The following is a 16,639-nucleotide window of genomic DNA, read 5'->3' on the forward strand; positions in this document are numbered from 1 at the left end:
CTACTAGGTTGGGGAAGTTCTCCTGGATGATATCCTGAAGAGTGTTTTCCAACTTGGTTCCATTTTCCCCCTCACTTTCAGGCACCCCAATCAGACGTAGATTTGGTCTTTTTACATAATCCCATACTTCTTGCAGGCTTTGTTCATTTCTTTTTCTTCTTTTTTCTTTTGGTTTCTCTTCTCGCTTCATTTCATTCATTTGATCCTCAATCGCTGATACTCTTTCTTCCAGTTGATCGAGTCGGTTACTGAAGCTTGTGCATTTGTCACGTATTTCTCGTGTCATGGTTTTCATCTCTTTCATTTCGTTTATGACCTTCTCTGCATTAATTAGTCTAGCCGTCAATTCTTCCACTTTTTTTTCAAGATTTTTAGTTTCTTTGCGCTGGGTACGTAATTCCTCCTTTAGCTCTGAGAAATTTGATGGACTGAAGCCTTCTTCTCTCATCTCGTCAAAGTCATTTTCCGTCCAGCTTTGATCCGTTGCTGGCGATGAGCTGCGCTCCTTTGCCGGGGGAGATATGCTCTTATTTTTTGAATTTCCAGCTTTTCTGCCCTGCTTTTTCCCCATCTTTGTGGTTTTATCTGCCTCTGGTCTTTGATGATGGTGATGTACTGATGGGGTTTTGGTGTAGGTGTCCTTCCTGTTTGATAGTTTTCCTTCTAACAGTCAGGACCCTCAGCTGTAAGTCTGTTGGAGATTGCTTGAGGTCCACTCCAGACCCTGTTTGCCTGGGTATCAGCAGCAGAGGCTGCAGAAGATAGAATATTTCTGAACAGCGAGTGTACCTGTCTGATTCTTGCTTTGGAAGCTTCCTCTCAGGGGTATACTCCACCCTGTGAGGTGTGGGGTGTCAGACTGCCCCTAGTGGGGGATGTCTCCCAGTTAGGCTACTCAGGGGTCAGGGACTCACTTGAGCAGGCAGTCTGTCCGTTCTCAGATCTCAGCCTCCGTGTTGGGAGATCCACTGCTCTCTTCAAAGCTGTCAGACAGAGTCGTTTGCGTCTGCAGAGTTTTCTGCTGCTTTGTTGTTGTTGTTGTTGTTGTTGTGTAGCTGTGCCCTGTCCCCAGAGGTGGAGTCTACAGAGACAGGCAGGTTTCCTTGAGCTGCTGTGAGCTCCACCCAGTTCGAGCTTCCCAGCAGCTTTGTTTACCTACTTAAGCCTCAGCAATGGTGGGCGCCCCTCCCCCAGCCTCGCTGCTGCCTTGTCGGTAGATCACAGACTGCTGTGCTAGAAATGAGGGAGGCTCCGTGGGTGTGGGACCCTCCCGGCCAGGTGTGGGATATGATCTCCTGGTGTGCCTGTTTGCTTAAAGCGCAGTATTGGGGTGGGAGTTACCCGATTTTCCAGGTGTTGTGTGTCTCAGTTCCCCTGGCTAGGAAAAGGGATTCCCTTCCCCCTTGCGCTTCCCAGGTGAGGCGATGCCTCGCCCTGCTTCAGCTCTGGCTGGTCGGGCTGCAGCAGCTGACCAGCACCGATGGTCCGGCACTCCCCAGTGAGATGAACCCAGTACCTCAGTTGAAAATGCAGAAATCACCGGTCTTCTGTGTCGCTCACGCTGGGAGTTGGAGACCGGAGCTGTTCCTATTCGGCCATCTTGCTCCCGAATGATATTTTTGTTTTAATTCGTTGTACATAGTTTCATTTAATTCCCTAAACATTTTATAAAATCTATTTTCATACCTCTGCCTGCTAAATCAACATATGGGGTCATTCAAAACAATTTCTATTGACTGTTTTTGTCCCCTGAGTTTGACTCTCACTTTTCTGTGTCTTTACATGATTTATAATATATGGTTAATAACAGAACATTTTGTAGCAACTCCGGATTTTGTTTTATGTTTTCAAATGTCACTCTTGTTGTTTGCCTTTTTTAATTACTTTCTCCACCTTAAATGCAGAATCTGCTGAATGTGGATGCTAGTGTAGTCTTGGTTTTTAATTAAGTTTTTAGCCTAGAATTCTAGGATTTTCCCTTTGACTATATTGCTTAATGGTTAACTATGGGACAGAGGTTGTAAACAAACACCTAGAGCCCCTGAGGTTGCACCCCCTGTTGATCAACTTGTGTCCAAGCTGTGAATGTAGCCAAAGTTCCAGCCAGTTCTCAGGTCTCACCTGGCTTTCATTTTTAATGAGGCTTTCTCAGGTGGTCTCTTTTGTTTGAAGCTGGACTTTCTCACCCAACCCCTGCTGCAAATATAGATTGACTTTTCTGACACCAAAGCTGCTGTTTTTTTACAACCAACTTCAATCAGATAAAACCAAAGTTTCTACCCACTGACCTGGGGGCCTGAGGAAGACTTTGGGAGCATCCCCAGACTAAAAAAACAAAAACAACATCGAAAACAGAAACAACAACAACAAAAAGCAAAAAAACAGACTCTTGCTATTCTTATCTGAGGCTCTAGTTATTTTTTGAGCATAAATGTTTCTTAATTTCTTATCTGCCTTTCATCAATTTCCAGTGTCCTGAAATGGTTGTTTATGATAATTCCATCCATTTTATATTTGTTTTGTAAAAGGGAATTGATGACCTTTTCTGGCCACCATTACTAGAAACTCTGTCCACTTCACTCTCTCTATGGCTCCATTGCCTCCTAATCCAAAACTAGTGTCAAGTCTCAGAAGACCCCTAATTCACAGTATCAGAAACCTGGGAAACGTGTGTAAGAATTGATTCTAAATTTGTTAGACAGAAGAGGAAGAAACACAATATTGATATAGGCAACGTGTATGGACGTGTGTACTTAGCCAGAGATTCCAGGCCCAATACATCTGATCAAGGAGATTAGAATAGCTGTTGCTGTTTGCTCAGTTGCTGAAATGTGGACTCAACCAGGGGAAATCTTAACAGTGACTATTTTCTACCAACTATAATTGAATATGTGAGACGTTGCCATTGAATGGTTCACTGATTTCAATAGGAAGAATGAAATCCCATTAAGAACAAAGTGTCACCATGTACCTACTGGATAATAAAGAGTATATGTGATTAATAAAATGGGTAGCAGTAGTCTTTAGAACTGTTTGCTTGCAGAACTCTTTGGTGCTACATAATTGACTATGGCATTCCTGAGACTGAAATAGAATGAAAAATAGATCCATATAATAGTAATAATGTTTTTAAAATCTCTGGGACTGACGAGCATAATCCTGACTTGAGTCACCATAATGAAGAATTATACCTCTCATCTAATTTCCAGACTAGCTCAAGTTTATCTTCCCAGGACCTCTTGAATGGTGATACCCTCTTGAGGATGCACCCTATGACATTGCTGTACATACATAATATAAATTCTTTTTGTGATCTTGCCTAAAGGAACCTGCATTCATTCACCAAGGTAACTGATTATAAAGAATATATTCACACTTTGGAGAGATTAGTAGACACTGCCTCTGAACTGACACTTATCCATGGATACCAAACACAATTGTCTTAGTCCATTTTCTGTTGCTATAACAGAATACCACAGAATGGATAATTTTATAAATAACAGAAGTTTGACTCACTGTTCTGGAGCCGAAGCCCATGAGAATGGCACTGGCATCTGATGAGGGTCAGCCCATGGTAGAATGAGGAAGCAAGCATGCATGTGAGGCAGAGAGAAAATTGGGCCACATTCATCCTTTTTATCAAGAACCCATTCTCGTAATAACTAATGCACTTTGCTGATAACAGTATTAGCCCATTCATGGGAGTAGAGTCTTCATGACCTAGTCACCTGTTAAAAGTCCTACCTCTCAACATTGTTACAATTACAATTAAATTTCAGCATGAGTTTTGGCAGAAACATTCAGACCATAGCAACGATGTAGCATAGAGGCTCACGAAGGTCAACTAAAATTAGCAAAGTTTGTTCTGAATTTATTTTGTAACATGTCCAGCGATTCCCAAATACACCCTATTTATTTCCCTATTTCTAAATGTATTATTTGAAATAGACACATTTTGCAGTATATTACACATCAGCTACTTCAAACCTTTTCCTAAGTAATTCCTGATACCTTCAGTTTTGAGTAGGGCCCAAAACAAGAGAAGGCTCTGAAGTTAGTCAAGAATACAATGCAAGCAACTCTACCATTAAAGCCTTACAACTCAGTAGATCCCACGTAATCAACCAGAGTTTATTTTTTATAGTGACTGGTATGTGTGTTTAAACTATTTATTTGTGGCAATATCACAGGGTCTGTTCTTAAAGGTACATGGCCAGCTCTTCATTCAAGGACTCTAGTCTGAAATTGGGTGAGAGGCTATAATGATTCTCCATGTAGAGAATTAAGTTGGTATTTTATGAAGCTACAACAGGAGTATTATAATGCAGGCCCTTCAGACTTCTTTAAAAAGTTGCACTTTCTCTAGAGAAACATCTTCTGATAAATGACTCAAACCACTGCTAGCATTGGTAAAGGCAGGTCTCTTGACCATGCATCGTAGGATGACTATTGTGAGCTGGTTCTATGTGTCCCAACAAGCCAAAATCATCTTCATGTCTACCACCCTAGTTCCAGCTCTCATCATGTTTCCATTGGAGAACTGCAGGATCTTCCTAATTAAATTTTCTGCTTCCAAATTTGCTTCTCCAATTCATTTTTCTCATTCCAACTAGACTTTTTGAAATGCACATCTGATTGTGCTATTCATGGTTTTAAAAGCTTTGCTGGTTCCACATTGGCCTTACAAAGTGGCACAAGACTCTGTATGATCTCATCCCCTATTACCTTCTAACATCATCTCTCCCTCAGACGGTGTGTACAATTTTGCCTTCTATCACTTCTCAGAATGAGTTATTATCATTAATCTCTCAAGTCCTTCACTCATGTTTTTCTCTCTATCTTAAAATTTCTTTCCTGGTTGACCTGTATCTATCTTAAATATTCCTGCTTGAACATCATTCCTCAGAAAAGTATTTAAAGTCTTCCCAGGCTGGGACAACCTGCCTTCTCTGTTGTATACTCTCATAATGACTCATACCTTTCCTTATAGCATTTATTTTTGTTCATAATAATGCATTTACTTGTGAGATGATTTATTTGAAATATGCCTAGGTGCAAAGGCTATTCACTGGACAAGGACAAGGATACCTAATCAGGGAGAGAATGAGGGATAAAATCCAGCTCACAGTCCACTTGACAAGCCATGCATCCTGTTATAGATCTCCCTCTGTCTATAAGCAGGAGTGCCCTTTTACTAATTGTATAAATATAGTCTCTGCTCACCAAGGAGTGTGTACATTGGCTGCATCTACACGAAGAGTCTCCTTTTGCCAATTTGCACAAAGATAACAATGGATTAGCTATAGTTCCGTATGCCTCCCTCCTTGATAGTCTCTATGAGAGCAAACACTATGACTGTTTTTGTCATGCTTGTATCCTCAATACTCAGCATAATTCCTCGCACATAAGTAGATCTCCATTAATATTTATTGGTTTAATAAATGAAGAAATGATTCTCAAACAGATAATAAATAGACCATTTTATTTTGCAGGTTTCTTCTGGGTTCATTGGTTTGTTAACAAAATAGATTTTACATTCTAAGATACAAGCTGCTTCGGTGAGTCAATAACCACAGGCAATGAGTTTTGTTTTACTAATTGCCCAAATTCCTAATCAGATCCCCGGGACAGAGTCACAAACTCTGCTTTCGTCTGTACTCTGGAATGATTCTCAAGGGGAAGTCCTCAGAATTCTAGATCAGATGAAGTTGCTTCTTTTTCAGGAGTAAACAGAGTTCCTGGATTTGGAGTTGCAAGAGATTTCAACTCTACAGGAAGACTTTCCCAAGCCAGAGGAGTCAATGCTCTGGACCTTGAATTAGTCACCCTACTCGAAGCTTCCTTCTGACACTCAGGAAGTGCTGATCATCCAGGCTTGAAGCTTTCAGTTTCTCCTACTAGACCTTTTGGAGAGGGTCTAATCTCAGGGTTTGTTTTGTTTTGTTTTGTTTATTTTATTTATTTATTTATTTTTCATGTTCAAATATACCAGCTAAAAGGAGAATTTCTCTCATTTCCTCTTCCAAGTTTGCAAAAAGTAAGTGGTTATGATAGAAAAAATAGCAGAGGAAACTTGATTTTAAATTTTCTGATATACTTCCTTTTTCTCTTCGGTTTTCTGATTATTTTTGTGATATTTGAGTTTCATAATTTCCTTGTGTCTTGCATGATGGCTGATTGAGACCTGATGACTTATAAAGTGAAATATAGTATTCTTATAAGTTTTATGTTTAAATAATAAAATCAGCTGCAGAAAATCGTGGACGGAAGAGTAAATAAGACAACTCTCGTAACTCCCAGAATTGTCATCAGTTCCTGATGTCCCTGGCATCTTTTGAGTCAATAAGGCTGAGAGTTAGGCATTTTTCATACAGCTGTTATCTCCTTCTTCTCTTATCTGAACACCTTGCCTGAAAATTCATTTAGTATGGCATTGATTTGGTGAAAATGCATGGGATTTGGGGTCAGAAATATCTTTGTTTCACACCTACTACTGCCAATTACTAGATCTCTGAGTCTGACTTAAGTAGCTTATCTGACTGAGCCTCAAATTCTCCACCTATCAAATGGGAATATTTCATTTCCTTGCAGAGCAATCACTAGCTTTTAGGCTGGTGTACGTTAACCAAATGTTAATTTCTGCATTTTATTTTCTAACTCCTCAGCCATTTAGAGTATAAGGGTCACCTTCATTTTTTCCATCAGCTTTGAGAGTCTCTATGCTACGTTGACACCCCTTATCTATCATGCACAGTCCTGGTCAGATTACTGTTCCTGCCCCTTTTCGGCAACATTGCATGGGGGCATCAGGATCACTACTTTCAGAAAAATGTACTCAGCATAAGAGTGTGTGTGTGTGTGTATGTGTGTGTGTGAGAGAGAGATAGGTGGATGTGAATTAGAATGAGGCTAAGGATTCTAGGCAGATAGATACTAGACTTGCCACAGCAGAGAACAAATAAAAGTAACACCATTTTCCTCTGAGCCTCACCTTCCTATCAGATGTTAGTAGCTACGTCAGGAACTATGAGGAAATTGGGTAACACTTACACAGTCCATGTTCCTGCCTCTTCACAGAGACATCAAAAGCAACTCAGAATAAGATACAATGATTCCTTTTTTTTTTTTTTTTTTTTTTTTTGGAGACGGAGTCTTGCTCTGTCGCCCAGGCTGGAGTGCAGTGGCCGGATCTCAGCTCACTGCAAGCTCCGCTGCCTCCCAGGTCCACGCCATTCTCCTGCCTCCCAGCCTCCCGAGTAGCTGGACGAAGCCATCACCTCGCCCGGCTAGTTTTGTATTTTTAGTAGAGGCGGGGTTTCACTGTGTTAGCCAGGATGGTCTCGTCTCCTGACCTCGTGATCCGCCCGTCGGCCTCCCCCAAGTGCTGGGATTACAGGCTTGAGCATACATGCATGCAGCCAATGATTCCTTTTTTTAAAAAATGTCGTCCTAAAGAAGGTTCATTCACTTCTGTATATCAGTGTTTCATGTATCAGTATCTCAGCTGAGATAAAAATAATTTTTTCTTCCAGTAAGACATTTTTTAATAGCAAAGGACTCAGTGTTCAGGGTCAAGAGAGTCGAGTTTCCAAGATAGCTCTGCCATGAACTAAATGTGTGATATTCCTTTTTCCTTTTTGGAATTCAGTTTTCTCACATTTCTACCACATAGTTATTTCTGATAGATTTATTATGACTTTGAAGGATAAAGAAAACTGTAAAATGCAAAAAAAAATATATGTTTTTACCATCTTTTTAGAAAAAAGAGCTATTCACAAAAACTTAATTTAAGAATTGGAAAACTAACTCAGAATAATTGTTCATGTCCCTTCTTAATGGTTTGTCAGCATTTAGTTTATCTGTCCATCTTTTCCTACACTGCCGTTTCATGTCTTTAGTTCTAGCAGCTTCTCAGCTTCTGCAACTTAATGAGCTCTGTGGATTTTATCCTTTCCTATCTATCTGTATGCCAGTTTCTCTGTCTTTCTTTTGCTTGGGTGCTTCATATGCTCCACATGCCTGCAGTTTCCCTAAAGGAAGAGACCATGTTCTCTACCTCTCACTGCCCTATAGCTCTGTAGTCGAGATTCTCACTTAAATACATTTCTTGATTTCTGTGAGCCCAAATAAGTATTTCTGTGTATATCTGGCAGAGGTGAGGGTCTCCTTCTTCAGACTGGAACTATCTTAAGAGCATTCCCTTATTCATTAGTTCATTTAACACATACTTATCAAAAACTTAAAGTATGTCAAAAATTAGGACAGCTTTAGTGATATGGAATTGAGAATGATCTCTGTAATAAGAAAGCTTAAAATCTAGTTGAAATGTCAGATAATAATTTCAATTGAAGGTGACAAGTGCTATAGTAAAAGGAATGAAATGCAAAAAGAACCAAGAAGGGAGGAATATCTAGATGGAAATATGGTTGAAAGAATGGCCTCAAGAAAGGCTTAAAAAGTTGAACATATTCTCAAACCCACTGCATAAGTAATACATATTTATCATGGACACTTGGGAAAAATTAGGAGATGGTAGACACCCATAATTACACCATGCAGAACCATGTTCTACTAACATTTAGATGATTTCCATTCAGCCTTTCTCTATGTAGATATTCATATAATTGAGATTATTCTGTATATACTACATCATATCCTGCTTTTTCGCTTAGTGTTTTCCACTGAATTATAAAATTATCATATGCATTATGTTTAAAGCTGCATAATACATATTTTAAAAATAATGTTGCATTACTTTTTGTTTACAAATGTTACATATATTTATTTATGAATCCTCTGAGTGTTTTTTTCTATGTGCACATATTTACATATATATGGATATATATCTTTCTTTTGTTTACAGTATTGGGATCATATGACCTTTACTGTTTTGTAATATTTCTTACATTGAACAATATCATGAACACTTTTCTAGATGTGTAACATTATATGTTTTATTGTAAAAAATGGTATGTGTATAAAAATGTATGCAAAAATGTACATTTTAAGAGGAATAACAAAATAAACACTTAGGTCCCCTCTACCCAGGCTGAGAATTAGAATATCATCATGAATCTAGAAGCCTCATAAATGCTTCTTTCAAAAACTTTAAATATATGTCAACTAGTCACTGTCATGAACTTTAGGTTAAAGCATTTCCATATTTTTAAAAACTAGGGTATCCCTAAATAATACATTATCTAATCCTGCCTTCCTTTGAATGTTAAATAAATGGGATACACACACATGATACATGCACACACACGCACCATATATAATATATTGAATTTATATATAATTGCTCAATCATAATCTCTCTATATGATGTATAAATGATTTGCTTCCATTATTCAACACAATCATAATAACTTTGAGATTAATTCATGTTGATTTGAAAAAATGTTACTAGTTCCTTTAATTATCTTTAATATGAGTCAGCAAACTTTTTCTGTAAAGGACTAGTTAGTAATTATTTTAGTCTTTGCAGGCCATGCAGTCTCTGTTGCAGCCACTCAACTCTATTATAGTATGAAAGCAGCCATACACAATACATAAACAAATTGATGTGATTGTCCTCCAATAAAACTTTATTTATAAAAATATTTGACTGCTCTATAGGCTTTGGTGTGCCCACCCTTCCTCTATAGTAATTCATTCAATGCTCTATCACACTTCATTGTGAAATTTTATTTCAATTTAAATGTTCTTTCTACTTCTGAAGAACATTTGACTTGTTTCAGTTTTCCTTTTTTTCTTTTTGTTTAAACAAACACAACTGTAAACTTTGTGTATTTGTCTTTTAAGGTTTTCTGGATTAAATATCTAACAGTAGAATTCCTGGTTTATAGAACATGTTTGGTTTCAACTGTAGCAGGTAATATCAAACTGTTTTCCAAAATGATTGTATCAATTTGCTCTCCCACCAGTAGGAGACTGGAGCTTCCCTTGCTCTATATTTGTCATAATTTTGACTATTGACCATCTTATGAGAATGAAATGGTCTATGGTCTTAATTTTTGGCGTGTGGTCTTATTTTTCCCTGTCTACTAAAGATGTTAAAGACCTGTTCACATGTTTATATGCATTTGTGCTTCCTCTCATATGAAATTCCAATTTATTCCTCTTATCTATCATTATATTAAACTGATTTTTTCTCTTTGATTTCAAATCTATTAGATACTCCAAATGCTAGTATTTTATCTATTTTTTTGTTGCACATATCTTTTCTCTATTTTTACCTTGCTTTTTTTCTTTTTTGTGATTCTGGAAAATACAAATTAATTTTATATGATAAATGTTATCATTATTTTTTGCTGTTTTGTACCTTGTTTAAGAAATCATTTATCTCAAGTTTTAAAAATATTCTCACATAGTGTCTTCTAAATATTTAATAGGTTTTTTTGTTTCTTTATAGGTTTTTAGTGCATTTGTGATTGAATTTTGTATGGTGTAAGCTACCCTAATTTCATTTTTTCCTCATATGAATGACCAACTGTTGCATTAATTGAGTAGTCTGTGCTTTCCATCAATCAGGAACGCTAGCCCCATTTGAATAATTTTAGAACTCCATTTTCTCCCATTGGTTTGAGTGCTTATTGCTGTGCCAAAACCACGCCTTCTTAATTACTACAGCTTTATTATAGGAAATGATATTTGAAGGACAAATTCTCTCCATTTGTTTCTCTTCTTCAAGAATGTTTGGCTATTCTTGGATGTTTGTGCTTCCATATGAAATTTAATATTAGTTGTCAATCCAAAACACAAATGATTCAAAACAATCTATTTAGGATTCTGATGGAATTGTATTGAACTCATGGGTCAATGGTGCACTGATTGTAATATTATAATATTATATCTTCCAATTCATAAGCATAACCATTTATTTCTGTCTCTTTTAGTGTTTGCTAAGGTATTGTAATTCTTGATATAAAGGTCTTTATTCATGGATACTTTATATTTTTTGAACCTATTGTAAATAATAGTGGCTTCATACTTAATTTGCTATCATTTGTTGAAATACTGAAATACAGTGGATTTTTACATATAAATTTTGTACCAAAAAGTTTGTTAAACTTTCTTAACAATTCTAATAATTTATCAGAAATTTATTTTAGATTTTCTGTGCACACAGTCACATCATCTATAAAAGAAAGTGGCATTCTCTGTATTTCCTGAGAATACTATAAACACCTCTAAGCAAACAAACTAGAAAATCTAGAAGAAATGGATAAACTTGTGGACACATACACCCTCCCGAGACTAAACCAGGAAGAAGTCGAATCCCTGAATAGACCAATAACAGGTTCTGAAATTGAGGCATTAATTAATAGCCGACCAACCAAAAAAAGTCCAGGACTAGACAGATTCACAGCTGAATTCTACCAGAGGTCCAAAGAGGAGATGATACCATTCCTTCTGAAATTACTCCAAATCACAGAAAAAGAGGGAATCCTCCCTAACTCATTGTGAGAGGCCAGCATCATTCTGATACCAAAATCTGGCAGAGACACACACAGAAAAAGAAAATTTCAGGCCAATATCCCTGATGAACATCAAGGCAAAAATCCTCAATTAAATACTGCAAACTGAATCCAGCAGCACATCAAAAAGCTTATCCACCACAATCAAGTTGGCTTCATCCTTGGGATGCAAGGCTGGTTCAACTTATGCAAATCAATAAACGTAATTCACCACATAAACAGAAACAATGAAAAACCACATGATTATCTCAATAGATGCAGAAAAGACATTAGACAAAATTCAACAGCCCTTCATGCTAGAGACTCTCAATAAACTAGGTACTGACGGAATGTATCTCAAAATAATAAGAGCTATTTATGACAAACCTACAGCCAATATCATATTGAACAGGCAAAAACTGGAAGCATTCCCTTTGAAAACAGGCACAAGACAAGGATGCCCTCTCTCACCACTCCTATTCAATGTAGTGTTAGAAGTTCTGGCCAGGGAAATCAGGCAAGAGAAAGAAATTAAGGGTATTCAATTAAGAAAAGAGGAAGTCAAATTGCCTCCATTTGCAGATGACATGATAGTATATTCAGAAAACCCCATAGTATCAGCCCCAAATCTCCTTAAGCTGATAAGCAACTTCAGCAAAGTCTCAGGATACAAAATTAATGTGCAAAAATCACAAGCATTCCTATACACCAATAACAGACAAAGAGAGAGCCAAATCATGAGTGAACTCCCATTCACTATTGCTACAAAGATAATAAAATACCTAGGAATCCAACTTACAAGGGATGTGAAGGACCTCTTCAAGGAAAACTACAAATCACTGCTCAGGGAAATAAGAGAGGACACAAACAAATGGAAAAACATTCCATGCTCATGGATAGGAAGAATCAGTAGTATGAAAATGGCCATACTGCCCAAAGTAATTTATAGATTCAATGCTATCCCCATCAAACTACAAATGACTTTCTTCACAGAACTGGAAAAAAACTACTTTAAATTTCATATGGAACCAAACAAGAGCCTGCATAACTAAGACAAGCCTAAGCAAAAAGAACAAAGCTGGAGGCATTACGTTACCTGACTTCAAACTATACTACAAATCTACAGTAACCAAAACAGCATGGTACTGATACCAAAACAGATATATAGACCAATGGAACAGAACAGAGACCTCAGAAATAACATTACACATTTACAACCATCAGATCTTTGACAAACCTGCCAAAAACAAGAAATGGGGAAAGGATTCCCTATTTAAAAAATGGTGTTGGGAAAACTGGCTAGCTATAGGCAGAAAGCTAAAACTGGATCCCTTCCTTACACCTTTTACAAAAATTAACTCAAGATGGATTAAAGACTTAAATGTAAGACCTACAACCATAAAACCCTAAAAGAAAATCTAGGCAATACCATTGAGGACATAGGCATGGGCAAAATCTTCATGACTAAAACACCAAAAACAATGGCAACAAAAGCCAAAATATCTTGACACCAAAATGGGATCTAATTAAACTAATGAGCTTCTGAAGGCAAAGGAAAGTATCATCAGAGTGAATAGGCAACTTACAGAATGGGAGAAAATTTTTACAATCTCTCCATCTGACAAACAGCTAATATCCAGAATCTACAAAGAACTTAAACAATTTTGCAAGAAAAACACAAACAGCCCCATCAAAAAGTGGGTTAATGATATGAACAGACACTTCTCAAAAGAAGACATTTATTCAGCCAACAAACATGAAAAAATGCTCATCATCACTGGTCACTAGAGAAATGCAAATCAAAACCACAATTAGATACCATCTCGTGTCAATTAGAATGGTGAAAAAGTCAGGAAACAACAGCTGCTGGAGAGGATGTGGAGAAATAGGAACGCTTTTACACTCTTGGTGGGAGTGTAAATTAGTTCAACCATTGTGGAAGACAGTGTGGCGATTTCTCAAGGATCTAGAACTAGAAATACCATTCGATCCAGCAATCCCATTACTGGGTATACACACAAAGGATTATAAATCATTCTACTATAAAGACGCATGCACATGAATCTTTATTGCATCACTATTCACAATAGCAAAGACTTGGAACCAACTCAAATGCTTATCAATGATAGACTGAATAAAGAGAATGTGACACATAAACACCATGGAATACTACGCATCTGTAAAAAAGGATGAGTTCATGTCCTTTGCAGGGATATGGATGAAGCTAGAAACCATCATTCTCAGCAAACTAACACAAGAACAGAAAACCAAACACCACATGTTCTCACGCATATGTGGGAGTTGAACAATGAGAACACATGGACACAGAGAGGGGAACATCACACACCAGGGCCTATCAGTGAGTGGGAGGCTAGGTGAGGGATAACATTAGGAGAAATACCTAATGTAGATGATGGATTGATGGGTGCAGCAAACTGCCATGGCACATATATACGTATGTAACAAAAATGCATCTTTGCACATCTACCCTAGAACTTACAGTATAATAAAAAATAAAATAAAATAAAGCACCAAAAAAAGAAAAAAAAAAAAAGGGTAAAGGAATAAAATGTCCTGGGATCCCTAAAATAAAAAGAAAGTAAGTTTTCTTTCTTTTCAATCCTTATACCTTTAATGTCCTTTTATTGTTTTATTAGACTAGTATATTCAATACAATGACAAAGAGAAGTGGATAAAGCAGTCACCCTTGTCTTCTCTTGATCTTAAAGATACTAATTCAATATCTTACCATTAAGTTTGATGTTGGATGTAGAATTGCATACATATGCTTTACTAACTTAAAGAAAATATTTTATTCCTAGTTTACTAAGGGTTGTTCTCAAAGTAGACATTGATTTTTAAAAATGCTTTTGTAGCAGCTATTAAAGTAATCATATTACTTTTTTGAAATTATTTGAGGAAACATATAATTGGACTGTTTAAATAGTAAACAAACTTTACATTCTGAAATAAAACCAACTTTGTCATGTATCCATTTTATTATACATTGCTGGATTTGGTTTGACAACATAGCTGTCTCTCAGTATCCGTGAGGGATTGGTTCCAAGACTTCTCATGGATATCAAAATTCACAGATGTTCAAGTCCATGATACAAAATAGTGAAGTATTTACATGTAACCTATGCACATCCTCCTGTATACTTCAAATCATCTCTAGCTTATGTATAATACTGGATACAATGTAAATGTTATATAAACAGTTATTACAATGTATTGTTTAGGAAATAATGGGAAAAATGTCTGTACATGTTCAGTACAAATGCATTTTTTCCCAATATTTTTGATCTGTGGTTGGTTTGAATCCAAGGATGCAGAACCCACAGATAGGATTGACCCACTGTATTTTGTTGAAGAATTTTATGTCTATATTTGTAAGTAAGATTAGCCTGTTAAGTTTGGTGTCAAGATAATTCCAGCTTTGTAAAATGAGAAGGGAAATACTTCTTTCTTTTCCATTTTCTAAAATAGTTTGTATAATACTGAAATTAATTTATCTTTGAATATTTTGTGACAGTATATTGTCTTGATATGGAAGTTTATTTATTTATAGTTTTTAACTGCTTCTTAAAATAGCTACAGTGCTTTTCAGGTTTTCTGATTCTTGATTCAATATTAATTTTTTTCTATAAATGTATTAATTTTCTATGTACACAGTCATATCTACTGTAAAAATGTTAGTTTTATTTCTTCCTTCTCAATTCTTGTATCTTTAATGCCCTTTTCTTGCCTTACTGGGCTGGCTAGAAAAATTCAACACAATGTATCCATTTCATTGATGAAGCTGTTTATAACGTTACTTTTCATCTTTTTGTGCCTAAAACGTCCATAATTGTGTGTTTTTATTTATAATAGAGTTTATTTATGTCTTCTCTCCTTTTTTCTTGCCCAGTTTCAATAGTAGTTTACCTAAAGTTTACTAATTTATATCTTTGTGGATCTTCTCTATTTTACCCTACTTTTATATTATTAACATCTCTATCATCACTATTTTTTTCCTTCTACTTCCTTCATGGTCTTGCTTTTATAACTTCCTAGGATGACTGCTCAGCTTATTTTTGGCCTCTTCCTCTCTAATAAGCATTTTGTACTAGAATTTTCCTTCTAGTATGTTCTAAATGGATTGAACATATCTTGGTATGCATCTCTTTTATCTTTAATTATAATTTTTTAAATTATCATTATGAGTTCCTCTTTAAACCGTGGGTTACATTATCAAACATTTGCATTTTTTATGAATCTTTCTTTCTTTTCTTTCTTTCTTTCTTTCTTTCTTTCTTTCTTTCTTTCTTTCTTTCTTTCTTTCTTTCTTTCCTTCCTTCCTTCCTTCCTTCCTTCCTTCCTTCCTTCCTTCCTTCCTTCCTTCCTTCCTTCCTTCCTTCCTTTTTCTTTCTTTCTTTCTTTCTTTCTTTCTTTCTTTCTTTCTTTCTTTCTTTCTTTCTTTCTTTCTCTCTCTCTCTCTCTCTCTCTCTCTCTTCCTTCCTTCCTTCCTTCCTTCCTTCCTTCCTTCCTTCCTTTTTCCTTCTTTCATCTCACTGTTGCCTAGGCTAGAGTACAGTGCCACAATTTTAGCTCACTGCCACCTCTGCCTCCCAGGCTCAAGTGATCCCCCTGCCTCAGCCTCCCAAGTAGCTAAAACTACAGGCATGTAGTGCCACCATGCCTCGCTATTTTTTTGTATCTTTTGAGATGGGGTTTCACCATGTTGTCCAGGCTGGTCTTGAACACTTGGACTCAAGCGATCAGCCCAACATTGCCTCCCAAAGTGCTGGGATTACAGGTGTGAGTCACTGCGCCCAGATGAAATTTTCTATCTTAATTATACTGTAGTCTGGGAATGTGGTTATCTTTTAAGAAGATCCAGTTTTTAAAAAAATTTTGAGACCAATTTCATGGGCCATTGATGATCATTTTAAAAAATGACCCAGGTGTACTTAAGAAGAATGCTTTATATCAAAATTTTAAATAGTAATGCTCAAATTTTGTTTTTCTTTATTTTCAGTCCGAGGACTTAGTCTGCCATGTCCCTAAAGAAGATTCACTGAGTTTTGAATTGAGTCTTTGCTGTGTTGCATCTTTGTTCTCCGTAGTGTACTCCAGAGCACAGTTATTTTTTGCTAAAAGATGGTGCAGACTTTCTTTTATTCTTTCAGACCTGAGAT

The 16,639-nt window shown here is 36.6% G+C and overlaps 1 pseudogene; it reads left to right on the forward strand.

Annotated features, from left to right (window-relative positions):
* The window catches only part of LOC103877058, a 40,050-nt pseudogene that overhangs the window by 20,939 nt on the left and 2,472 nt on the right, over positions 1-16,639 (forward strand).

The sequence above is a fragment of the Papio anubis genome, chromosome 1, assembly GCF_008728515.1.
Source record: "Papio anubis isolate 15944 chromosome 1, Panubis1.0, whole genome shotgun sequence".
Taxonomy (NCBI): Eukaryota; Metazoa; Chordata; class Mammalia; order Primates; family Cercopithecidae; genus Papio; species Papio anubis.